At 50.0% G+C, this 25,765-nt stretch overlaps 1 long non-coding RNA gene across 1 annotated transcript; it reads right to left on the reverse strand.

Annotated features, from left to right (window-relative positions):
- Positions 1-990: 990 nt before the first annotated feature.
- On the reverse strand, positions 991-18,813 carry LOC127579919 (uncharacterized). Its single transcript, XR_007957745.1, has 2 exons — positions 18,537-18,813; positions 991-1,833 (listed from the first exon to the last, which is right to left on the reverse strand). It is a non-coding gene; the product is annotated as an uncharacterized LOC127579919 (long non-coding RNA).
- Between the last annotated feature and the right edge of the window lie 6,952 nt (positions 18,814-25,765).

Here is a 25,765-nt window from a genome sequence, read left to right on the forward strand (position 1 = left end):
CTTTGCAGCCTGTGGATTTGCTCAGAGGGTGTGGAGACAGATGCGAGGGTCCGTGTCCCAGTTCATCCCCAGCAGCTGCGTGATGCAGGACTCTTTGATCTCCAGGCTGTTCCTGGGGACACCACACCGAGACAGACATCAAGCGCTGCTGGAAAATCATCAACTCGGTGAAGGACGCCCTTTGGTCTGCCCGAAACTTGTTGGTCTCTCAGCACAGCGAGATGTCCGTGAGGGAATGCTGCTGACTGGCACAGTCCCGGGTGCAGGAGGTCCGTACTGAGGGGCGCACTGAAGCTCGCTGTAGCTCCGTGGGGAAGGACCACAGTCTGGGCTCCTTCTGCTACAGACGCGGAGGGGCTGAGTTAGGTGGGGAAGCCCCTCGAACAACGAAATAGGGCTACGACCTCAGGGCCACATGAGTGGCAATGGTGCTATGGTTTTAAAAAAATAAGTTAACACTACTGAATGTATTGACCATGAATGTAAAAGTTTTGCACTGTTTCTTCTTTTATGTATATATTTTTTGTTAAGAATGAAGTATATATTTGAAATAAGAGCTCTCAAGAATCTCAACATCCAGGATAAGGTAACCCACTTGATTGGCACCTCATTCACCTCCCTGAACATTCACTCCCTGCACCGGCAGTGGCCGCGGTGTGTATCGGTTACGAAACACACCCCAGTGATTCACCCAGGCCACTCCGACATCAGCTCCCAAACCCATGACCTCCATCACCAAGAAGGACGAGGGTTTCGGGCACACGGGGAACACCACCACCTGAAGGTTCCTCTCCAAGCTGTACAGCATCCCAACCTGGAAGCACATCATCGTTCCTTCACCGTCACTGGATCCTAATCCTGGAACACCCTCCCCAACAGCACGGTGGGAGCACCTTCACTGGAAGGACTGCAGCGGTTCGAGGAGCTGCTCACCACCACCTTCTCAAGAGGCAACGAGAAAACCTCTGTCCATAAACCCGTAGAAGTTACTGGAGATAGGTAAATTGGTTTATTATTGTTATATGTACTGAGGTACAGCGAAAAACTTTGTTTTGTGTGCCACCCATACAGATCATTTCATCACATCAGTGCACTGAGGTAGTACAAGGGAAAACAATAACAGAGTGCAGAAAGAAGTGTCACAGCTACAGAGAAAGTGAAGTGCAGGCAGACAATTTTGGGGAGCATTCAGTGGTCTTCTAACAGTGGGATAGAAGCTGTCCTTGAGCCTGTTGGTTTGTACCATCGAAGGAAGGTGGAATGTTCTGCCCATCAGCACTGTAACTGGGGATGGAGACTGCTGGTCTGAACTTCACCGTGCATCCTGAAGGAGTAGCTACTTCCAGCTGGGCAGAGGGGAAATGGCTCCTCAAAACACCTTTCATTGCAGCAAGTGATCTCCACTGTTGGTGACAGACTCTGATTTGGCTGCGCTCCTTGTCTCCCTGCAGGCAAATGTGTGTGGAGTCAAGTCCGCGCTCTAGGTCGGCCAGTGTCCCTTGCCTTTTACAAACTCAGGAGCTCCCAAAGCATCACTGCAGCCAATGTAGGACTTCTGAAGAGTGGTCACTGCTGTAACGTAGGCAACAGAGCAACCACAGTGCTAACTCCCACGTGAAGTAAGAAATCTGTTTGATTGATGTTGGTTGAAGACAGGATACTGGCTAGGATACCGGAATGACTCACTTTCTCCTTGAGCATTACCGTGGGATTGTTTGCATCCAGATAACAGAGCAGGTGGGGTCTCAGTTCAGTCTCTCATCTGTACCTCTGAAAGTGTGGCATTGTTAGAGGCTGGACAAACTTGGGTTGTTTTCTCTGGAGCGCTGGAGGCTGAGGGGAGACCGGATAGAAGTTTATAAAGTTATGAGAGGCATTGATAGGGTAGACAGTCAGAATCTTACATCCGGAGTTGAAATGTCAATTACCCGAGGGCATCGATTTAAGGTGAGTGGGGGAAAGTTCAAGAGAGATGTGCAGGGCAGGTTTTTTACACAGAGAGTGGTGGGTGCCTGGAACAGGCTGGCAGGGGCAGAGATGGAGGCAGATACTATAGTGGTGTTAAACATGTGAATATGCAGGGAATGGAGAGATATGGATTATGCACAGGCAGGAGAGATTTTGTTTAATTTGGCATTGTGGGCCTGTTCCTGTGCTGCACTGTTCTGTGTCCCATCACCAAGTTTGTACAAGGGGAAAGGACTCACCATCGACCATACTCCAACTATGGGGTTGAGCTGCGTACAGCAAGCTGTATTGCTTCATTGTGAAACACCATGACCTGATTTGGACATGTGTGACACAGTGTCGGACAGACCCAACACCTCCAGTGGTTTCCTCGCCCAAAGTCAGTACGTCCACCTGTGAGAGGTGTCAGTGTTCATCCAAGGGCCCTGCCTGACTGTTACTCAGGAGGTTGTTCCTGTCCACATGGGAACCCACCACCACAGACAGGATGTCTCAGCCAAAGATGCCATTAAGATGGAAAGAGTGCAGAGGAGATTTACGAGGATGTTGCCGGGACTCAAGGGACTGAGTTACGGAGAGAGGTTGAGCAGGCTGGGACTTTATTCAATGGAGCGTAGGAGAATGAGGGGTGATCTTATGGAAGTGTATAAAATTATGAGGGCACAGATAGGGTGAATGTGCACAATCTTTTTCTCAGGGTTGGGCAGTCAAGGACAAGAGGGCGTAGGTTTAAGGTGAGAGGGGAGAGATTTAATAGGAACCTGAGAGGCAACTTTTTCACCCAGAGGGTGGTCAGTATATGGAACGAGTTGCCAGAGGAAGTGGTTGGGGCAGGTACATTAACAACATTTAAAAGGTACTTGGTCAGGTACACAGATAGGAAAGGTTTAGAGGGATATGGGCCAAATGTGGGCAAATGGGACAAGCTTAGATGGGAATCATGGTCAGTATGGACCAGTTGGGCCGAAGGGCCTGTTTCCATGCTGTGTAGCTTTATGACTCAGTGACTCTTTACCCCTGAACTTTGTTCATTGGGTCAGAATCAGATATAAAATGTTAGATCTGATTCTGACCCAATGAACAAATTAAAAAGCCAGAAATTAAGATTCAGTTCTCTAGCTCCCACTGGGGAAACATCTACCAATGAAAGAAAGGAGAAAGGGAGCCAATCAGAGCAGTGATTGGAGAGCATGTGAGTAATAGAAGCATTTGCTCTTTCCTCTGACAACTACACCCCAATAGACTTAGAAAATGTATTTCTTTCTATGACTGTATTGACAGACCTACAGACCCTGCACCCTCAAGTGATGCCCCTTCCTCGGAAAGCTGCACGTATCTGGCAAGGAAGGGCTCATTCCCAAAAACAGCAGCAACAGGAGGCCTGATCTGGGAATGGCGAGGGAGGCTGCTTCCTTCAAACTGCAACTGCCCCCCCTGCAGAGGATTGGAAGGGCACTTCTGTTACCCACTTTCCAATTGTCACTTGTAAAGTTTCATATTCCATAATCATATTGAATGGCAGGACAGGCTTGAGGGGCCGAGTGGCCTACTCCTGGTCCTATTTCCTTGTGTTCACCTCTGCCTTGCGCCCACTCATCAGTGAACAATAAGCTGGCCTTGTTATAAAAGCAACACCAGGCGTGGACTTTGAATCAGAATCAGGTTTATTGACATATGTCGTGAAATTTGTTGTTTTGTGGCAGCAGTACAGCGCAAGACATAAAATTTACTATAAGCTACAAAAATAAACAAATAGTGGAAAAGAGGAATAACCAGGTAGTGTTCATGGGTTCATGGACCGTTCAGAAATCTGATGGCGGAGGGGAAGAAGCTGTTCCTGAAACGTCGAGTGTGGGTCTTCAGGCTCCTGTATCTCCTCCCTGATAGTATTAACATGAAGAGGGCATGTCCCGAATGATGAGGGTCCTTAGTGATGGATGCCACCTTCTTGAGGCACAGCCTCTTGAAGATGTCATCGATGGTGGGGAGGGTTGTGCCCATGATGGAGCTGGCTGAGTCTACAACCCTCTGCAGCCTCTTTCGATCCTGCACATTGAAGCTTCCATACCAGGCAGTGATGCAACCAGTCAGAATGCTCTCCACTGTTCATCTGTAGAAATTTGCAAGTGTCTTTGGTGACATACTAAATCTCCTCAAACTAGAGCCGCTGATGTGCCTTCTTCGTGATTGCATCAATGAGTTGGGTCCAAGATAGATGCTCGGAGATGTTGACACCCAGGAACTTGAAGCTGCTCACCCTTTCCACCGCTGACCCCTCAATGAGGACTGGTGTGTGTTCTCCCGACTTCCCGACTTCCCCTTCCTGAAGTCCACAATCAGTTCCTTGGTCCTGCTGACGTTGAGTGCGAGGTTGGTGTTGTGATACCACTCCAACGGTCGATCTGTCTCACTCCCGTACCCCCCCTCATCGCCATCTGAGATTCTGCCGACAACAGTGGTGTCATCGGCAAATTTATAGATGGCGTCTGAGCTGTGGTTGGCCACACAGTCATGAGTGTAGAGAGAGTAGAGCAGTGGGGTACGCACGCATCCTTGAGGACTTTGACTGGTGGGGTTAGACTTCTGGATGAAGGGAACGGGGAAGATTTGACCAACACCAGTTTGGCTCCACAAGTTCCTCTTGGCTCTCATTTCGAGCTGAGGAGGGAGATCTGTCATCAGCAGGTCACGGGCCGGTGGACTTGTCTCTTTGTAAATGAGCCCATGAATAGACCAGTTTCTAAACCAAATAGACAATAGTTCCACCAGTCCACTCAAATGTCCTAATCCCCTCCTCATCTTCAACTCCCTCCATGACCCAGCCCAGTTGACAGCCCATGGTGCTCAGATCTATCATCACTCTTACTTACATAGAACAGTACAGCACAGGAACAAGCCCTTCAGCCCGCGATGTCTGCGCCGAACACAATGTCAAATTAAGCTAAATCTCTTCTGCCTGCACATGATCCACATCTCCTCATTCTCTGCATAGTCATGTGTCTGTCTAAAAGCCTCTTAAATGCCTCTTTCATATCTGCCTCCACCACCACCCCTGGTAGCCCATTCCAGGCACCCACCACTCTCTGTGTAAAAAAACTTGCCCCGCATATCTCCGTTAAACTTTCCCCCTCTCATCTCAGATGCATGCCCTCTGGAATTAGACATTTGGACCCTGGGAAAAATATTTTAAATGTTTACATTATCTGTGCCTCTTGTAATCTTATAAACTTCTATCAGGTCTCCACTCAGCCTCCGCCGTTCCAGAGAAAACAACCAAAGTTTGTCCAACCTCTCCTTATAGCTCATACTCTCTAATCCAGGCAGCATCCTGATGAGCCGCCTCTGCACCCTCTCCAAAGTCTCAACATCCTTCCTGTACTGGGGCACCCAGAAGGGCGCACAAAACTCCACGTATGGTGTTAATGCAGATAGGAGGCCATTCAGCCCATCATGTCCATGACAGACCCTAGCAGGGCAATCCCATACGTTTCTGGAGCTGTGGGTTAGCAGTGCTAATGGCTGCACCATGCTGCTCTCACTTTATTCCCAGCTCCCTCTCCTGATCTCTTGGGCAGCTTGGGTGTTCCCCAGTCCCACACCAGGGGAAGGGGAATTAAATCGGGAATCAGGTAAGAGTAGAGTGTGGAAGGTGGTGTTGAGTGGTGCTGGGGAGGAGCTGAGATTTGAAGCGGGTGCAGGCTGTATCAATCCCGGAGTGGACACACATCCAGAGCAACCGGGAGGGAGGGATCCAGAAGGCCAGGTTGCATTGACTTGTGGGCACCCAAGTATAAAAGGCTGATGTCTTTGGGGGGCATAAAATAATGGAGACAACTAATTGGGTAAATTAGAGAGAAACGGCTCCCCGGTTCGAAATTGGAGCCAGGCTACCAGGTATGACGGGGACCTCTTCTCCATCCAGGCAGCAGTGCGAAACTAGGACTCTCTCTCCCAAACACCGTGTCCAGCGCCTAAACCCTCCCTCCTCTGATAACTCTCTCATCTTGCGAAAATCCAGAAGACTATCAGGCCGAACATGATAATGGACATTCCTGAAATTGTTGGGAATAAGATAGTCAAATATAGTTATGGTATTTCCAGTGTCCAGCAGAATTGTGCTTGCTTGTCTCACATGATGTTTGAAGGCATTTTCAAGATTCTTCTTATACTGAGTGGCAGAGAGAACCCGGTTGTAAATTGAAGCAGGAACATTGAATGGAGAGGGGCAGGTTACGGTGAGTGATTTGACAGACATTCCTTGCCACTATTCACTTCAAGAACTTTGCACAAAAGGGCGAGATGAAAAGGTCAGTGATATTAATGAACGGTGGTACCAGCCGTGTGTCTCCCCAACCAGAGGACTGGCAATCACATGGATGAACAGTGAGGAAGGCAATAGGATGATCTAGGCTCAAGTCAGATGCAGAAACAGCGAGAAGGACACAGATTTAAATTTCAAAAATGTCAAGGTACAATTGACTACCCATAGGAGATGGACTTGCAATTTCATTTGGAGACACAACGGTTTCTTCCCCTCTGCCATCAGATTTCTGAAGGGTCCACGAATCCATGAACACTACCTCGTTATTCCTTTCTTATTGCACTATTTATTTATTTTTGTAATTTAGAGTAATCTTATGTCTTTGCACTGTACTGCTGCTGCAAAACAACAAATTTCTCATCATATAAGTCAGTGTTAATAAATCAGAAGAGACTGCAGGTGCTGAAATCTGGAGCAACAAACAAACTGCAGGAACTCAGTGGGTCAGGCAGCGTCTGTGGAGGGAAATGGACAGTTGATGTTTTGGGTTGAGATGCTTCATCTGCACTGAAAATACTGGTCAATTGTTTAACATTTTCTTTGGAGGGATGGGGAGGGTCCTCAGAGTTTGGAAAGCAGTGATCCAGTCTGTCCTACAGTAAGCAGAGCTGAAAAGCCTGAAACATGTTTCAGTCTAAAGAAGGAACGAACACAAGTACACCGCAACACTTTCACTGATTCAGTGTGATGATCTGAAAGAGAAATGAATAGAACCGTTCCTGAGTGAGCCACAGTCTTGCTGCCAATTCACTATTTAGGATTTAATCCAAGTGAAGCAATCCCACCCCTAAATAATAAATTCAGGATATCAGATGCACATCAAGGCAGAACTCCTGAAAAAGTTTAGGAAAGAGTCAAGTGTGAGTCATGAGAGTTGGAACATAGTTGAAGAGGTACAGCATTCATGAAAAAATATTTTCAGCAAACCTTTTCTTTGCAAGTCCAAAGCACAATACCCAGCAACACGTCTTGGCAAGGTGCAAGATGTCAGCTTTTTAGAATTGACCAGCTGTTCGGCGTCCCCCACCACCACCCATCCCCAAAGTCAGCCGAGGGGTGAGTTCATCTCCCCCAGTGCGGGATTGACTAACCTAAGGGGGAGAACTTACCCTCAAAAATCCTAATCACTCCCAGCGATGCCCCTGCCACAGAGCTGAGGATGCCCCTTGCCTCTCCCCTCTCAGTCCTGATACACGGTTTTGATCCTTTCCCCCCACAGACGCTGCTCGACCCGCTGAGTTCCTCCAGCAGCTTATTTCCTTCTACAAATTCCAGCATCTGCCGCCTTGTGTCTCCAAGCCACCATTAGGTTAGATCCAGATTCTGGTGGAAATATTTGAGAGATGACGTCAGTAATGAGTGAAGGTTGGGGTAGCCCATGTGTCCCATTCACTTGCTCCATCGCTTGGCCAGCTAATGCCATTCCTACCTCATGTGGCTTCCTGCATTCTCATTGAAGCTGGCGGACTTAGAACGGAAAAACGCCCAAAGGGTTCACACCCTTCCCTAGGCACCGACCTCCCTCATCCCCTCACCTCCTCACCCTCTCACCCCCTCACCCTCTCACCTCCTCACCTCACCACTGACCTCCCTCACCCCCTCACCCCCTCACCCCCTCACACCACCAACCTCCCTCGCCCCCTCACCCTCTCACCCCCTCACCCCCTCACCTCACCACTGACCTCCCTCATCCCCTCACCCCCTCACCCCCTCACCTCACCACTGACCTCCCTCACCCCCTCACCCCCTCACCCCCTCAGCTCACCACCAACCTCCCTCGCCCCCTCACCCTCTCACCCCCTCACCCCCTCACCTCACCACTGACCTCCCTCATCCCCTCACCCCCTCACCTCACCACTGACCTCCCTCACCCCCTCACCTCACCACTGACCTCCCTCACCCCCTCACCCTCTCACCCCCTCACCTCACCACTGACCTCCCTCACCCCCTCACCCTCTCACCCCCTCACCTCACCACTGACCTCCTTCATCCCCTCACCCCCTCACCTCACCACTGACTTCCCTCACCCCCTCACCCCCTCACCCTCTCACCCCCTCACCTCACCACTGACCTCCCTCACCCCCTCACCCTCTCACCCCCTCACCTCACCACTGACCTCCCTCACCCCCTCACCTCACCACTGACCTCCCTCACCCCCTCACCCCCTCACCCTCTCACCCCCTCACCTCACCACTGACCTCCCTCACCCCCTCACCCTCTCACCCCCTCACCTCACCACTGACCTCTCACCCCCTCACCCTCTCACCTCACCACCAACCTCCCTCGCCCCCTCACCCTCTCACCCCCTCACCTCACCACTGACCCCCCTCACCCCCTCACCACTAACCTCCGTCACCACCTCACCTCACCACCGACCTCCCACCCCCCCACCACAAGACCTCCCTCACCTCACCACCGACCTCCCACCCCCCCACCACAAGACCCCCCTCACCTCACCACTGACCTCCCTCACCCCCTCACCCCCTCACCCTCTCACCCCCTCACCTCACCACTGACCTCCCTCACCCCCTCACCCTCTCACCCCCTCACCTCACCACTGACCTCCCTCACCCCCTCACCCTCTCACCCCCTCACCTCACCACTGACCTCCCTCATCCCCTCACCCCCTCACCTCACCACTGACCTCCCTCACCCCCTCACCTCACCACTGACCTCCCTCACCCCCTCACCCCCTCACCCTCTCACCCCCTCACCTCACCACTGACCTCCCTCACCCCCTCACCCTCTCACCCCCTCACCTCACCACTGACCTCTCTCACCCCCTCACCCTCTCACCTCACCACCAACCTCCCTCGCCCCCTCACCCTCTCACCCCCTCACCTCACCACTGACCCCCCTCACCCCCTCACCACTAACCTCCGTCACCACCTCACCTCACCACCGACCTCCCACCCCCCCACCACAAGACCTCCCTCACCTCACCACCGACCTCCCACCCCCCCACCACAAGACCCCCCTCACCTCACCACTGACCTCCCTCACCCCCTCACCCCCTCACCCTCTCACCCCCTCACCTCACCACTGACCTCCCTCACCCCCTCACCCTCTCACCCCCTCACCTCACCACTGACCTCCCTCATCCCCTCACCCCCTCACCTCACCACTGACCTCCCTCACCCCCTCACCTCACCACTGACCTCCCTCACCCCCTCACCCCCTCACCCTCTCACCCCCTCACCTCACCACTGACCTCCCTCACCCCCTCACCCCCTCACCCTCTCACCCCCTCACCTCACCACTGACCTCTCTCACCCCCTCCCCCTCTCACCTCACCACCAACCTCCCTCGCCCCCTCACCCTCTCACCCCCTCACCTCACCACTGACCCCCCTCACCCCCTCACCACTCACCTCCGTCACCACCTCACCTCACCACCGACCTCCCACCCCCCCACCACAAGACCTCCCTCACCTCACCACCGACCTCCCACCCCCCCACCACAAGACCTCCCTCACCTCAGCACTGACCTCCCTCACCCCCTCACCCCCTCACCCCCCCACCACAAGACCTCCCTCACCCCCTCAACCCCTCACCACCAACCTCCTTCGCCCCCTCACCCCCTCACCACTGACCTCCCTCACCCCTCACCCCCTCACCACTGACCGAAGCAGAACAAGCTGCCTCTGAAACCTGGACACAAGAGACTCTGCAGCTGCCGGAATCTGGAGCAACACACACACAAAATGCTGGAGGAACTCAGCAGGTCAGGCAGCATCTGTGGGGGGGAAATGAACAGTTGATGTTTCAGGTCGAAACCCTTCATCTGCCTCTGAAACCTGCCCTGTTCCATCTGCTTCACCAGCCTGACAAACAACAACTGACATTTATTGCTTCCTGGTATTCCACAGATCTTCATTTCTATAGCTGCTTTCACCTCTGTTTCCAGACATGCCAGAGTGCCTTTCTACCAATGAAGGAGGGTTCTTGTTATGTAGGAAACACAGCATCCATTAAGTGCACAGCAAGCTCCCACAAAACAGGTCTATGATGACGACCTGACATTTGCGGCAGGGGGCTGCTTTCTAGAACGTAGAATATTACAGCGTAGTACAGGCCCTTTGGCCCACGATGTTATCACCATCTTTCCGAGGCTTCCCCAATGCCACAGTGAAGAGTGAGCCTAGATTTCCTGCTCATGTCCCAGGTTAGGGCTTGAGCCATAGGCTTCTGACTCAGCAGAAAGATTGCTCCCACAGCCAATCCTCAACCCTATGGGATCTGTAATGAAGAGATGCCCTGGCCTTGAACTCCTCTCTCCTCATGGAGACCCTTCAGCCCATTCAGTCCGTGCTGACCATTAAACAACCATCTACACTAATCCTGGTTTATTCTCCCCACCTTCCCATCAACTTCCCCAAGATTTTAACCACTCACCTACACACTGAGGGTGCGGGGGGGGGGGGGGGGTGGTGGGGGGGTGGGCTGGAGATTTGCAGCAGTCAATTAACCTACTGACCCACACATCTTTGGGATGTGGGAGGAAACCGGAGCACCCAGGGGAAACCCACGCGGTCACAGGGAGAACGTGCAAGCTCCACTCATCTCCTCCTGAGGTAATTCTGGTGGGTCTGCCACAGGGAGGGGGATAACCTTCGGCACTTCTCTCACCCCCTCCACCCCAGGCCTCTGCGCCTCCTCACCAGACTGTTGACGGCACTCCTGTCCCCACCGCAGAGTCGGTTCAATTCCACCAACCTGCCAAGCTGGTGGCAGCAAGAAGGAGCCCAGCTGCAGACAGGAGTCACTGCTGTGTTGCGAGGAGAAAGGGAGAAGGCAGGAGAATGGGGTTGAGAGGGAAAAATAAAGCAGCCATGATTGAATGGCGGAACAGACTCGATGGGCCGAATGACCTAATCCTGCTCCTGTGTCTTGTGGTCTCTTGGTGGAACTCTCTGTTCTTCAGCCTTCTTGGAAATAAGACCTTTTCCTCAGGAAATAAGACCTTTATAGATTCATAGAGTTATACAGCATGGAAACAGGCCCTTCGGCCCAACTTGTCCATGCCGACCAAAATGCCTGTCTACTCTAGTCCCATTAGCCTGCATTTGGCCCATATCCCTCTAAACCTTACCTATCCATGAACCTGTCCAAATGTTTGTTAAATGTATTGTAGCCACCTCCAACACTTCCTCTGGCAGCTCATTCCATATACCCACCACCCTCTGTGTGAAAAACATGTCCTACAGATCCCCTTCCTGGAGTTAAAAGCCTATAAAGCAGCAATTTACCAATGGTTGTTTCTACAGCCAATGCCTACAACAGGGTGGAACTGTAGGTTGATAGAAACAGCAGGAGCCTCCTTTATGGAATCTCTCATCAGTTTTTATCCCACTCATCTTATTTTAAACTGGTTCCAGACTGGTGTAGCACTGGGATTAATTTACAGTGGATGAATTGTCCCTGGGAGAATGCTCCAGAGGTTTCCTCAAATAGTACTGGACTCCACGGGTTAAATTACTACACTGACTGGAGCTGTATTCACTGGAATTAATAAGATTAGAGACTGAATTGATTAAAGTTTTCCAGATGTTTAGGGGAGCTGACAGGGTAGAGGGTGAGAAACTACTTCCGATACTTGGGGAATTTGAGACTTGGGGATAGTGTCCAAAAAACTCGGAGCCAGTGTTTTTTGGAGTGAGACTTCTAGGCAGCGTCGGATCTGGTTATTTTCGAATCCTCAGGTTCTTTCAGGAGTCCAGGAATGAGTTGTAAACAACTTGGTGCTTCACAAGATTTTATTGGAAAAGTTTAAAACAAAGAAGCAGTCACAGAGCACATGGCACTAGTTTTACTACTAGGAGATGAGCCGAGACGAAAGGAACTATAGATGAGCTAGGGCCAGGAGTGTGGGGTGGGGGCAGAGAGTGATTAACAAAAAATGACACCTTTTATACCTGAGATAAGAGCTCAGCTAACAATAGTCCAATCAGGAAACCTATTAGATACTCCTGGCCAAACCAACCAATGAAAAAAACATATATTTACCTGATGGACGAACCAATAAGCTAGGAAGTGGCCATTCCTTGTGCAGCCACTTGAGGTTATTAAACACTATGCATGTTAAAAAACTAATTAAAACAGTCGAATCCAACAGCAGAGAGTGTGGTTGGTGTTTGGAACTTGTCCCTGCTGGGACTGTTGTTAATTTTAACTCTGAGATTGATAGATCTTTGTTAGCCAAGAATGTTATGGAGGGGAAAGGGAGGCAGGTGGACCTGGGCCACATTGAGTGGGAGAAGCGTTCAAGGATCGTTGAGCTTTACGTGCCCTGAAGGGGTTGGGTGGATGGTGGGGAGAGGGGTGCTTAGAAAGGAGCCTTGATTCCTGGCACTCAGGAGACACAAGAGATGGCAGCTTCTGGAACCTGGAGCAAGAAACAAACTGTTGGAGGAACTCAGCGGGTCAGGCAGCATCCGTGGAGGGAGATGGTCAGTTGACGCTTCAGGTCGAGACCCTTCATGTGGACTGAGAGATAAAGAGGAGATAGTCAGTGTAAAGAGGCGAGGGGAAGGAGTGGAGACAGAGCTGGCAGGCGATAGGTGGGTCCAGGTGAGGACGGTGGAGGAGGGGAGAGTGCGAACAGCAACCCAGGCTGGGAGGTGATAGGTGGAGGCGACACAGGGCTGCAGATGGTGGGGTAAGATGGGAGGGGAAGGCGAAGCATGGACGGTGGGGAGGGCAGATGGGGACAGTGGGGGGGGGGAAGGGGTCCATTGGGAGGGGTGAGGGGCAGATGGAGAAAGAAAGGTCGGGGGGGCTGTGGGGGCTAGGTTGACCTTCCAAAATGGGGATGAACAGGAGAAGGCCATTTGGCCCATCATGCCTGTGCCAAACCATCTATTTGGACTCCCTCCCTCCTCCTCTATCCCCCTTAGTCCTGAGAATGTTTTCCTTTTCTACATATCCAAAACATTTTTACTCTAGAAGATGTTTCCACCCTGCTCCCCGCCAGTTATTTATCTAGTCCTGCCGTCCATCCTGTTCCTGGGTTCCTCTGACAGTGGCCCAGCGTTGCTGTGGGACACAATCCATGTGAAAAACCAACTTCCACCGCTCCCTTATTGGAAGCCCAGTGACACTGACCCCAATGTTCACGGCTCAGCATGCGTTCCAGTGGTGAGGTCCTGGCTCAGCCGAATGTTTCTGGGCAAACTCCACGACCTTGAACACACCTGGTCCCGGGACTGGGGAGTTGGGGGTGGGAGGGGGGTTTCATTAGATAATCATAGAGCCATAGGATCATACAGCACCAAAACAGGCCCTTCGGCCCAACCAGTCCATGCCAACCAAGATGCCCCATCCAAGCTAGTCCCATTTGCCCACATTGGGCCCATAACCTTCTAAACCTTTCCCATCCATGTACCTGTCCAACTGTCTTTTAAAAATTGTGTAAAAAAGTTGCCCCTCAGGTTCCTATTAAATTTTTCCCCTCTCACCTTAAACCTATGCCCTCTAGTTCTTGATTCCCCAACCCTGGGGAAAAGACTGAGTGCATTCACCCTATCCATGCTTCTCATGACTTTATACACCTCTGTAAGGTCACCCCTCAGTCTCCTACGCCCCAAAGAATAAAATCCCAGCCTGCCCGACCTCTCCCTATAACTCAGTCCCTCGAGTCCTGGCAACATCCTTGTAAATCTGTTCTGCACTCTTTCCAGTTTAATCACGTCTTTCCTACAGCAGGGCGACCGAAACCGCACACAATACTCCAAGTGCAGCCTCACCAGTGTCCTGTATCCAGTATCTGGAAGCAGAGCTGGGGTGAGTGCTGGGTAGGAGTGGATACGGGGGCTGGGGTGCCCAGAAGACGGGACAGGCAGGTTTGGCAGCTGGGACCAGGACAGATTGGCCATCCCACTGCTGAATTGTGTGCCCTGGTCTGGTCTTACCCCCTGAAGGACAGGTGCATTGCATATCTGTTCCAGTCCATCGAGCTGAGACTGAGCCCAGGTCTCAGAGCAACTGAGTCTGGGCCAAGTTCTGGCTGTGGCTCAGTGGGTAGTGGCCTTGCCTCTGATTCAGATGGCTGTAGGTTCAAGTCTCCTCCAGACCCTTGAGCATAACTTCTCCAAATGTGGTCTGGCCTGATGTTTCTGGATGAAATACGAAAGGAGACGCTGTCTGCTCTCAGGCTGAGGTGAAATGTCCCATGGCGCTATCTCAAAAGGGAGTTCCCCTTAGTTCTTGACCGATATTTAATCCTCAATCAACATTGTTACAAAAATACAGATGTCCACCTTAGTGTTTGTGGGAGCTTGCAGTGCACTTATTGGCTGCTCCAGTTCCCATATTTCAACACTTGAAAAGTACATCATTGCCTCTGAAGCGCTCTCTGAACTCCTGAAGGAGATGTGAGGGATGCTATAGAAATGCAGGTCTTTTATCTTTCCATCAAGATCAATCCCTGTCCCACTGAAGAACCCAAGTCCTCACCTACCTCTGCTACTCCCCCAACAGCAGTGCAGTAAATACGAGTCTGTTGCTAAGCCTGTTTGTTTGCATCTAAATACGTCATGTGTCCTGTGCAGGCAGAGTTAGAGATCGGGTCAGGAGATAATGTTTGCAAGGAGTTCAAGTTCAAGTTTATTGTCACAAACATACATACACAGGGTATAAATGCCACGAAAGTTAGCTCTTTGCAGCAGCAGCACAGTACGTTACAGACATGACAAAACATGTTAACATCCTCAAATTAACATACAGGAGCCTGGAGACCCACTCTCGACATTTCAGGAACAGCTTCTTCCCCTCCGCCATCAGATTTCTGAACGGTCCATGAACCCATAAACTCTACCTTGTTATTCTTTCTCTGCACTATTTATTTATTTTTGTAATTTATTGTCATTTTTATATCTTGCACTGTACTGCTGCTGCAAAATGACAAATTTCATGACATACGTCAGTGATAATAAACCTGATTCTGATTACACATAACTTACACATACATTACAGTTCACTTGCAGAGAACAAACCGCTGGGGTTACTCAGCGGGTGGAGCAGCATCTGTGGAGGCAGAGGGATGGTCGATGTTTTGGGTCGAGACCCTACCTCAGGACTGGATGCATCAATCCAGCACCTGCAATCTCTTGTGTCTCCACTTTACTACTCCTTTGCAAATTCTCCCCAGAACATGCCGACTTTGATTACATTTCACATTCCCTGACAGTCTGTAACTGCACCTATAATTCCGGGGAATGTAATTCCATTAACCCATCCTGATACTGAGGTAATGGGATCAACCTACCAATGGCAAGTTAAACCGTCACTGCATTTAGCCTAACATTCCCAACAAAGCATTGTGAAACCGGCCAAGAAGACATTTGAAACTGTGTTGGAGGACAATGCGCTTAGAACAGGCCCTGATCCCAGTTAATCTGCTGAGTGTTTCCAACACTTTCTGTTTTTAATTCACTTTTAGACTAATGTGTTTCCGCAATGATTCTGTTACTCACACTGTTCTTGCTTGTGGAGGTGTCTGCTGTTGAGTCAGAGTGGGTCTGGTGGGAAGTAGAGGGTTGCCTTGTCTCCTGAGGACTGTCCCTGAGGACAGAGGAGTCACGCATGCTTCTGGGAAATACAGCGTGAAGAACTTCTCCTGATAATCCACAACCATTGGATAGGTGCAAGGTGTTACATTTAGGGAAGACAAATCATGGTAGGACATTCACAGTGAACGGTAGGGCCCTGGGGAGAGTTGTAGAACAGAGGGACCTAGGTGTACAAGTACATGGTTCCCTGAAAGTGGAGTTGCAGGTAGACAGGGTGGTGAGGAAGGATTTTGGCACACTGGCCTTCATCAGTCAGGGCATTCAGTATAGAAGTTGGGATGTTACGTTACAGTTGTACAAGACATTGGTGAGGCCGCATTTAGAATATTGTGTTCAGTTTTGGTCACCCTGCTGTAGGAAAGATGCTGTTAAGCTGGAAAGAGTGCAGAGGAGATTTACGAGGATGTTGCCGGGACTTGAGGGACTGAGTTATGGAGAGAGGTTGAGCAGGTTGGGATTTTACTCATGGGAACGTAGGAGAGTGAGGGGCCATCTTATAGAGGTCATGAGGGGCATAGATAGGGTGAACATGCACGATCTTTTTCCCAGAGTTTGGGAACCAAGAACGAGAGGGCAGAGGTTTAAGGTGAGAGGGGAGAGATTTATTGGGAAACTGAGGGGGGATTTTTTCACCCAGAGAGTGGTCGGTATATGGAACGAGCTGCCAGAGGAAGTGGTTGAGGCAGGTAAATTTTAAATTTTATTTACAGCGTGGTAACAGGCCCTTTTGGCCCAACGAGTCCACGCCGCCCATTTTAAACCCCCAAATTAACCTACCCGTACGTCTTTAGAATGTGGGAGGAAACCGGAGCACCCGGAGGAAACCCACGCAGACACGGGAGAACGCACAAACTCCTTACAGACAGCGACGGGAATCGAACCCCGATCGCTGGCGCTGTAATAGCGTTGTGCTAACTGCTACGCTACCGTGCCGTTAACATTAACAACATTTAAGAGGTACTTGGATAGGAAAGGTTCAGAGGGATATGGGCCAAACACAGTCAAGTGGGACTAGTTTAGATGAGAATTTTGGTCAGCACGGATCAGTTGGGCTGAAGGGCCTGTTTCCATGCTGTATGACTCTATGACTCTAATAAAGAGAGAGAGGAAATCTTGTCTGTTGGGGAAAGGGCTTGGGCTATCGATGGGAACCTGTGGGCTGCCTCGTGCTAGTAAATCCCAGTGTCCATAATCCCACTTTCTCCCCACTGATGCCAAAGCAGGTGAAGTTGTTCTCCAGGAATTCATCGCCAAGGGACCTCTGGTGCTGGGGTCAGTAAGTTGGGAGACACGGCAGACATTTGCTGCCGCTGCTTGGAATGATCTTGTGACGAGGAAGTTGAGAGTTAGTGTGACCCTGACCATAATGTAGATAACGTGGGCAAAGGTCTTTCTGCAGAATGTCACATATTGAAGTGGTGACAAGCACTTGAATCACCAAGGCATAGAAAGCTGTGGTCCAAGAGCCAGTAGGTGGGTATCTGTTGGTCAGCATGGACCACTTGGGCTAAAGGGCCTGTTTCTGTGTTGTGTGACTCTGCCTTAGGAAGCTGCAGGTCTGTGGGGGAGTTGGTAAAAGTATTTCTGTGGTGTCTTCTGAACATCTCAAAGTGTTCTCTGTGGCCCGTGAAGTACTTTCAACAGTATCTGGTCACTGTTGTGATGTGGAGAAACTTTAGCAGCCAATCAGTGCACAGCAAGCTCCCATAAAAAGCAACGGGAAAGGTGACCAGAGGATCTGTTTGCTTAGAGATGTTGGCTAGCAGATAAATTTTTGGCCAGCATGTCGTTCAACGCCTCCCCAACCACACCAATCCGCAGAAAAGATCCACAGGACTCTTTATATCCCCCTGAGAGGGCTGGGAGAGCCACAGACTAACCTCTCATGTGGCGGTGCGGCGCTCCCTCTTTCTACCTGGCACCTTGAACCGCTGCAGTCCGTAAGGTGTGGGCACACACACAGTGCCGTTAAGGAGGGAGTTCCAGGGTGTTGACCCAGCGACGGTGAAGGAAAGGCGATATATTTCCGAGTCAGGATGGTGTGTGACTCAGAGGGCAACTTCCGGGGGTGGTGTTCCCAGTACTTTTGCAACCCATGTCCTTCTGGCTGGTAGAGGTGGTGGGTTTGGAAGGTGGTGTCTGAGGAATCCTGGTGAGTTGCTGCAGTGCGTCCTGTAGATGGTACAAACTGCTGCTACTGTGCGTTGGTGATGGAGTGAGTGAATGGTGGCGGATTAAGCGGGCTGCTACGTCCTGTATGGTGTCGAGCTCCTTAAGTGTTGTTGAAGCTGCACTCATCCAGGCAAGACTAACAGTGTCACAGTGGATGGTGCATCCCTGCAGTTCTCTGTCCCAGAGGATTGTGAAGGCTGGAACATCGGAAGCATTGAATGAGGAGGTAGATAAATTTTTGAAACATCGGCAGATTGAGAGCTCTGGGGATCTGGCACAGAGGAGATGAGGCCAGGGGTAAATCATATTGAACAGCAGGGCAGGCTTGAGGGACCGAGTGGCCTACTCCTGCTCCTATTTTCATTTTCCCTCCGGTTGCCCACACCTGCTGAACTGGGACCCTGCCAGCCCTCTGTTCCCCCTCTGTGACTCTTGAGAACAGGACAAGCACTTCAGTAGAAATGCTGGGCAGTTATATTCAGGGACACTGGCCTCTCTAACCCTCACCTTGTGATGCCGTGTGATGCTGATCAGCCGACAGTAACTCCGTGCATGCCGATGGACATCATTCACTCTGATCTCACTGGCCTGGAGGGTTCTTCAAAGCTCCTGGATGCCTGGGTAGTGACTGGTGGGGGTCTAATTCCCAGCCACCCATCGCTGAGTGTTCCAACAGAAGCCACTGCGCCCTCGGGCGAGATGGCAAGCAGGCTCCTGGAGACCCAGAGACTATCCAGTGCCAGCTCTGATGGATGTGCCTCTCCTCACCTTGTGTCTATTGTTGGGGCTCAAAGCTCCACAACTGAAGGATCCAGTGGGTCACATGGCATCCAGTAATGTTTGTAGGTAAACACAAGTGTGTTGATTACAGGAGTCCTGTTTGTGTTGCATTCCAGAACTTTGATACAGGATATGTTTATATCTACACAAAGGGGGAGACTTCAGTGTCAACGACAAGCACAGAAGAGATCAATTTCTCTCAAGGCCGTTGCCCACCCAACGTCAGAGCTCCCTTATTTACTCCACTCCATACTTGCAAGGCTTTGTATTTCATTCAGGACAGTTGCCTATCGCCAAGGGCCGCCTCTGTTACCTATAGCTCATTGCCAAGTGAAGTTGGGTCTTCCTCAGCCGTCTTTCTAGCCAGAGCAGGGTCAGTGATGTGTAACCACGCTGTAATTTACATTTGGAGCAGGGGCAATGAAGAAAACCCCTCAGTAAAACAATGAACCTGTTGGGCATGTTCAGTGAATTCAAATTCTGAACTTAGTGGACTTGAATGTGTCCTTGGGTTATGGATCCACAGTGCAACAACGATACCATCGGACCCTGTCATGTCAGTTCGAGCTTATTGTCATGTGCAGAAGTACGGTGAGGTACAGGTACAGTGAAACAGGCTAGTGTAGCGGTTAGCGTAATGCTGTTACAGCGCCAGAGACCCGGGTTCAATTCCGGCCGCGTCTGTAAGGAGTTTGTATGTTCTCCCTATGTCTGCATGGGTTTCCTCCGGGTGCTCCAGTTTCCTCCCACATTCCAAAGACGTACAGGTTAGGAAGTTGTGGGCATGCTATGTTGGCGCCGGAAGCGTGGCGACACTTGGGGGCTGCCCCCAGAACACTCTGCACAAAAGATGCATTCCACTGTGTGACTAATAAAGGTATCTTATCTTATCTTATTATCACAGGCACGTAAGTACAGACAACACACAGAACATAACTCGTACATAAATTACACATAAAATTATACCATACAGTGAAAAAAAAGACTGAGGAAAAGCAAGATCTCAGTGCAAACAAAAACCAAATACACAATGGAAGACAAGTCCCTGGCAGTGCAGAAGGTGGTCCATAGTGTTCCGTTGCTGAGGTAGGGTTAGGGTTGTGCAGGTCTTTTCAAGAACCTGATGGTTGTGGGAAAGTAGCTGTTCTTGAACCCGGTGGTGTGGGACTTCAGGCTTCTGTACCTCCTGCCTGACGGTAGCTGCGAGAAGATGGACGGTGGGGATCCTTGATGATAGATGCCCCTTCTTGAGGCAGCCCGTCCTGTAGATGCTGTCGAGATGCTGTGACCCTGACCCTGGCATTCACTTTTGAAGGGAGAGGCCTGACTTCTGCCACGTCCCAGCAATAACCACTTGTTGCTGAGCCTAAATCTGGTGCACACTGCCAACTCCAAGCCGGATATATTCCCAGTGGTTTCATTACATCTCCCATTTATTTATGTGCTCACAGGATTCATGAATCAGAGAGGCTTTTAATAACTTTTAAGTAGCTTCTTGGCCACCTTTTTTTTAAAGTTCAGGTTTATTTTTATTAAACTCCCCCAGCGGGATTTGAACTTCTGTTGTTGGAGCAAAGCTGCAGAATTCTGGCTGCTGGTTGTCTGACTTAACCATTACGTGACAGGATTCATCCCGGCTTGGTACGGCAACTGCTTGCCTGTGACTGCAAGAAACTGCAGAGACGCAGCTCAGCACATCACGAAAACCAGCCTCCCCTCCATGGACTCTGTCTACACTTCCCGCTGCCTCGGTAAAGCAGCCGACATAATCAAAGACCCCTCCCACCCCGGACATTCTCTCTTCTCCCCTCTTCCATCAGGCAGAAGATACAAAAGCCTGAAAGCATGTACCACCAGGCTCAAGGACAGATTCTATCCCGCTGTTATAAGACTATTGAACAGTCCCCTAGTATGATAAGATGGACTTATTATTATGGATGTTATTATTTGGTGGCCTATAGACAACTCGCACCAGTTATTGTTTCCCTTTACTATTTCTAAGGGCAGGCACGGTAGTTTTTAAAATTTATTTTATTTTATTATTTTAAATAATTTTTTTTACAGCGTGGTAACGGGCCCTTCCGGCCCAACGAGTGTGACCGGCCCATTTTAAACCCAAGTAAACCTACCCGTACGCCTTTGGAATGTGGGAGGAAACCGGAGCACCCGGAGGAAACCCACGCAGACACGGGGAGAACGTACAAACTCCTTACAGACAGCAATGGGAATCGAACCCCAATTGCTGGCGCTGTAATAGCATTGCGCTAACCTCTACGCTACTAGCGGTTAGCGTAACACTATTACAGCGCCAGTGACCCGGGTTCAATTCCGGCTGCTGTCTGTAAGAAGTTTGTACGTTCTCCCTGTGTCTGCGTGGGTTTCCTCCGGGTGATTGGATTTAGCACTCAGGTAAACGTTTTTTTGAATCTCTTCATCGATGTGACCAAAACCCTTCTGCTTTAATTTGTGTCTTCTCTTCTGTCTCCAACTGCTGTTTTTTAAAGTAATTGTTATCTTGACAATTTTGTTCTGCACTGTATCACAGACATTTCCTCGTTCCTCCCTCCCTACCTACCCATCTCTCACTGGAACATGTTTTCTTGCTTTTCCAGCTCTGATGAAGGGTCTTTGTCCCCACCCACCCTCCTCCGCCCCCGCCCGAACCCCCCCGCCCCCATGTTACTGAGAACTACCAGCGTTCTCGATTTTTGTTTCAGGTTTGCTACATATGCAGTTTTTCTCACTCTTGCATCAGCCCCCAGGAGTGAGTAACGTTACATTGAGCCAATGCCCTTGGCCGGGTACCAGATAGTGAACTGAGGCCAGAAAGGGCCCCATCTGTAAAGGTGAAAGTTCGGTCTTCTGGAAATTCGTTCTTGGAATGAGGCTGTTTCCGCTAACACCGGCATCCGTAGCCCACCTCTCGTTGGATGTTCTTAAACTTTCATCAGGACTCAAGGCCATAGTTGGTCCTGTGAGGTAAAAGTATAAAATAGTGTTTGTTGGAAAGGGAGCAGGTACTTAAATCAGCCCAGAGTCATAGAGTTGCAGAGGGATACAGCAGAGAAACAGGCCTTTCAGCCCAACAAGTCCCTGCTGACCAACAACCACCCATTCACACTCATCCTATACTGACCCCTCTCCATAATCTAACTTTACCAGATTCTACCACTCACCTAGATTAGTGGCAATTTACAGCGGCCAATTAACCCACCAACATAGAACACTACAGCACAGTGCAGGCCCTCAATGTTGTGCCGACATTTTATCCTGCTCTAAGATCTATCTAACCCTTCCCTCCCACATAGCCCCCATTTCTCTATCATTCATGTGTCTATCTAAGAGTCTCTTAAATGTCCCTAATGTATCTGCCCCCACAACTTCTGCTGGCAGTGCGTTCCACGCACCCACCACTCTCTGTGTAAAAAAACGTACATCTTTGGGATGTGGGAGGAAACTGGAGCACCCGGCGGAAACCCACGCAGACACTGGGAGAACGTGCAAACTCCTCACAGACAGCGCCCGAGGTCAGGATTGAACCTGGGTCTCTGGCGCTATGAGGTGGCGGCTCTACCCACTGTACCACTGGGCTGCCCACCATTGTAGCCAAATGGGTATCACTATGGTTAGGATCTCAACAGGTTGTGTTGGTGACAGACCTGTGAGTGTGAAAAGCTACAACATTATAGAGACAGAGCAACAAACAATCTGCTGGAGGAACTCAGTGGGTCAGGCAGCATTTGTAGAGGAAAGTGGACAGTTGACGTTTCAGGTCGAGACCCTTCACCTACAGATCTTGAGCACGTAACTATGCTGCTGTTACCTGCCATCAAAATGCTGCCTCTCTCTGGTGCCAATTTGTGCTATGAAGAATTTTTCAACTTTGCAGGCCTCCCCAGGCTCTGTGAAGGAGTGGTCCAACTTTTCCCATTTGTTGAGCTTACCCCAATGTCCTTTGAAACTTCTGCAAGTGCTGGGGGAAGAGAGACTCATGACAGAAAGAATTAACCACTCAGGATATTTTTAGCCGCGGGAGACTCAGGAGTCTGGTTTGCGATGTGTGCACTTCCGCCTTTTGTTCCTGTTGTCGTTGTCCAAAGGTCTGGAAGAATGGGAATGTTCTTTGCCGGGAGGGGAAAAAACTTCTTTTCTGACTGGTGGGGTTTGAAGGGATATTAATTGCCTTTTTGTCGGAATGAACTGCTGTGTTCCTTTAAGCACGTACTATGTGAAAGAACACACTTCCCAGATCGTGCCGGGTAAACACAGTTAAAGTAATGTCAACACCGGCTATCATGGAGCCACAGAGGCCAATGTATTTCCTCAGCCGTGTGTTTACAGGACCGTCAGAACCATTACATCATTTGCCTCTCACGATCCATCACTGTCGGACTTGCTACTGATTCTAACCTCTCTCCGACTCCGTGCGTGGAATCTGGCTGATTCGCAAGATGGCTTTGGAAATTCTTTCTCAGCTTTCATTAATCACCGAGTTTTGCTCCTGAGCCAGCTGGAAAAATAAAGCACAGGGCGCAGAATGTCGGAGAGTGCTGTGGTGTACGGTGTGGGTGGGGCAGGACAAAGGGGGAGAGGTGCTGTTTTATTGCCAGACCTGCTGTGTTCTGGGCAAATCCACCTGCACCCTCTGTTTTTGGGAACCCACTCCAAATCTTGGTGTGGCTCTGGGGGAAAAAAACTTGGAGGTAAACAGTGGGCCAACTAATTGGTAATTAGTTTATTATTGTCACATGTACCGAGATACAGTGAAAAGCTTTTGTTTGCACGCCATCCAGACAGACCATTCCATACATAAGTGCATCGAGGTAGTGGAAAGGAAAGCAGAATGCAGAATATAGTGGTACAGTTACAGAGAAAGTGCAGAGCAGGTAGACAACCAAGGAGCAAGGTAGATTGGGAGATCAAGAGTTCATCTTTGTCATAGAAGAGGTCCGTTTAAGAGCCAGTGGGATCGAAGCTGTCCTTGAGCCTGGTGGTACATGTTCTCGAGCTTTTGTATCTTCTGCCTGATGGAGGAGGGGAGAAGAGAGAATTCTGGGGTGGGAGGGGTCCGAGATTATGTTGGCTGCTTTCCCGAGGCAGTGGGAAGTGTAGAGAGAATCAATGGAGGGGAGGCTAGTTTGTGTGATGGACTGGGCTGTGTCCACAACTCTCTGCAGTTTCTTGCAGTCTCAGGCAGAGCAGTTGCCGTACCAAGCCATGATGCATCCAGATGGGATGATTTCTCTGGTGCATCTATAAAAATTGGCGAGGGTCATCGGGGACATACTGAATTTCCTTCAATTAGCATATCGAAAAACGGGGGAGATCTTAAATGGAGACACAAGTCACTGCAGATTCTGGAATCTGGAGCAACAAACAATCTGCTGGAGGAACTCAGCGGGTCGAGCAACATCTGTGGGAGGAAAGAAGGGTTCCTACCGGAAATGTCGACAATTCCTTTCCTCCCACAGATGCTGCTTGACCCGCTGAGTTCCTCCAGCAGACGGCTTGTTGCTGGGGGAGATTTTAACCCTGGTTGCTTGGCCAGAACTAAACCAGTGCGTGGTTAAAATCTGACTTCCCTGAACAGGCACCTGCTGCAGTCCCTCACTAAGCACGGGATCTAGGCAACAAGGAACCGACTGGGAAGTCCCACATCCTTCCGCATCCTTTTCCAGAGCAGCTGTTCAAGGCAAGGTTTGTCATTCCCGTTTTCCGGCAGGACTCATGTTGAGAGAACTGTCTGATTATCATGGGCATGATAATGGGGTGGGTTTCTATGACAGGAAATAGGATTTACTAAACCCACCCCCAGCTCCGTCACCTACTCAGTGTGCAGCCCTGTGACTGGTCCTGGATGGAACCCTTGTGGTAAAAATTAACCACCCTCAGTCCTGATGCAGGGTTTCAACCCGTGTTTTTCAACCGTTTCAGGGTGCCAACAATTCCTTCCCTCACAGATGCTGCTTGACCTACTGAGTTCCTCCAGCAGATAGTTTGCTGTTGGTAAAAATTAACCATTTTTTTCTGTGCTGCATTAGGTACTGGATTCTGGTCTTGCTGCTGACAAGGTTAGAGCTGTTAACCATTTGTACAAGAGAAGGCATACGTATGGCATGCTTGCCTTTATTAGACGAGGCACTGAGTCGGGAAGTTATGTTGCAGCTTTATAAAACTCTAGTTTCGCTGCATCTGAAGTATTGAATTCAGTTCTGGTTGCCCCATTATAGGAAAGACGTGGAGGCTTTGGAGATGGTGCAGAGGAGGTTTACCAGGATGCTGCCTGGATCAGAGGGCATGTGCTATAAGGAGAGGCTGGACAAACTTGGGTTGTTTTCTCTGGCGCGGTGGAGGCTGAGGGGAGACTGGATAGAAGTTTATAAGATTATCAGAGGCATAGATAGAGTAGACAGCTGGTTTCTTTTTCCCAGGGTCAAATGTCTAATACTAGAGGACATGCGTTTAAGGTGAGTTCAAAGGAGATGTGTGGGGCAAGTTTTTTTACACAGAGAGTGGTGGGTGCCTGGAACGTGCTGCCAGGGGCGGTGGTGGAGGCAGATATGATAGAGGCTTTCAAGAGACGCTCTGAGACAGGCACATGAATGTGCAGAGAACGGAGGGATGTGGACATTGTGTAGGCAGAAGGGATTAGTTAGGCATTTAATTACTAGTTTAATTAGTTTGGCACACCATGGTGGGCTGCAGGGCCTGTTCCTGTGCTGTACTGTTCTAAGATCTATGACAGTGTGAAAATCGAACAACAGCAGACACTGGCACTCTGACCTAAAAACACAATTTGCTGCAATCACTCAACAGGTCAGGAAAAAGAAACAGAGTTAACATTTCAGGTCAGAGACCTGTCTTCAGAACTGAAACGTTAACTCTGCTCCTCTCTCCACAGGTGCTGACTGACCTGCTGTGTTTCTGTCCCTTTCTGTCTTTGTTTCAGACTCTGA

The sequence above is a fragment of the Pristis pectinata genome, chromosome 18 (genome assembly GCF_009764475.1).
Source record: "Pristis pectinata isolate sPriPec2 chromosome 18, sPriPec2.1.pri, whole genome shotgun sequence".
In the NCBI taxonomy this organism is placed as follows: Eukaryota; Metazoa; Chordata; class Chondrichthyes; order Rhinopristiformes; family Pristidae; genus Pristis; species Pristis pectinata.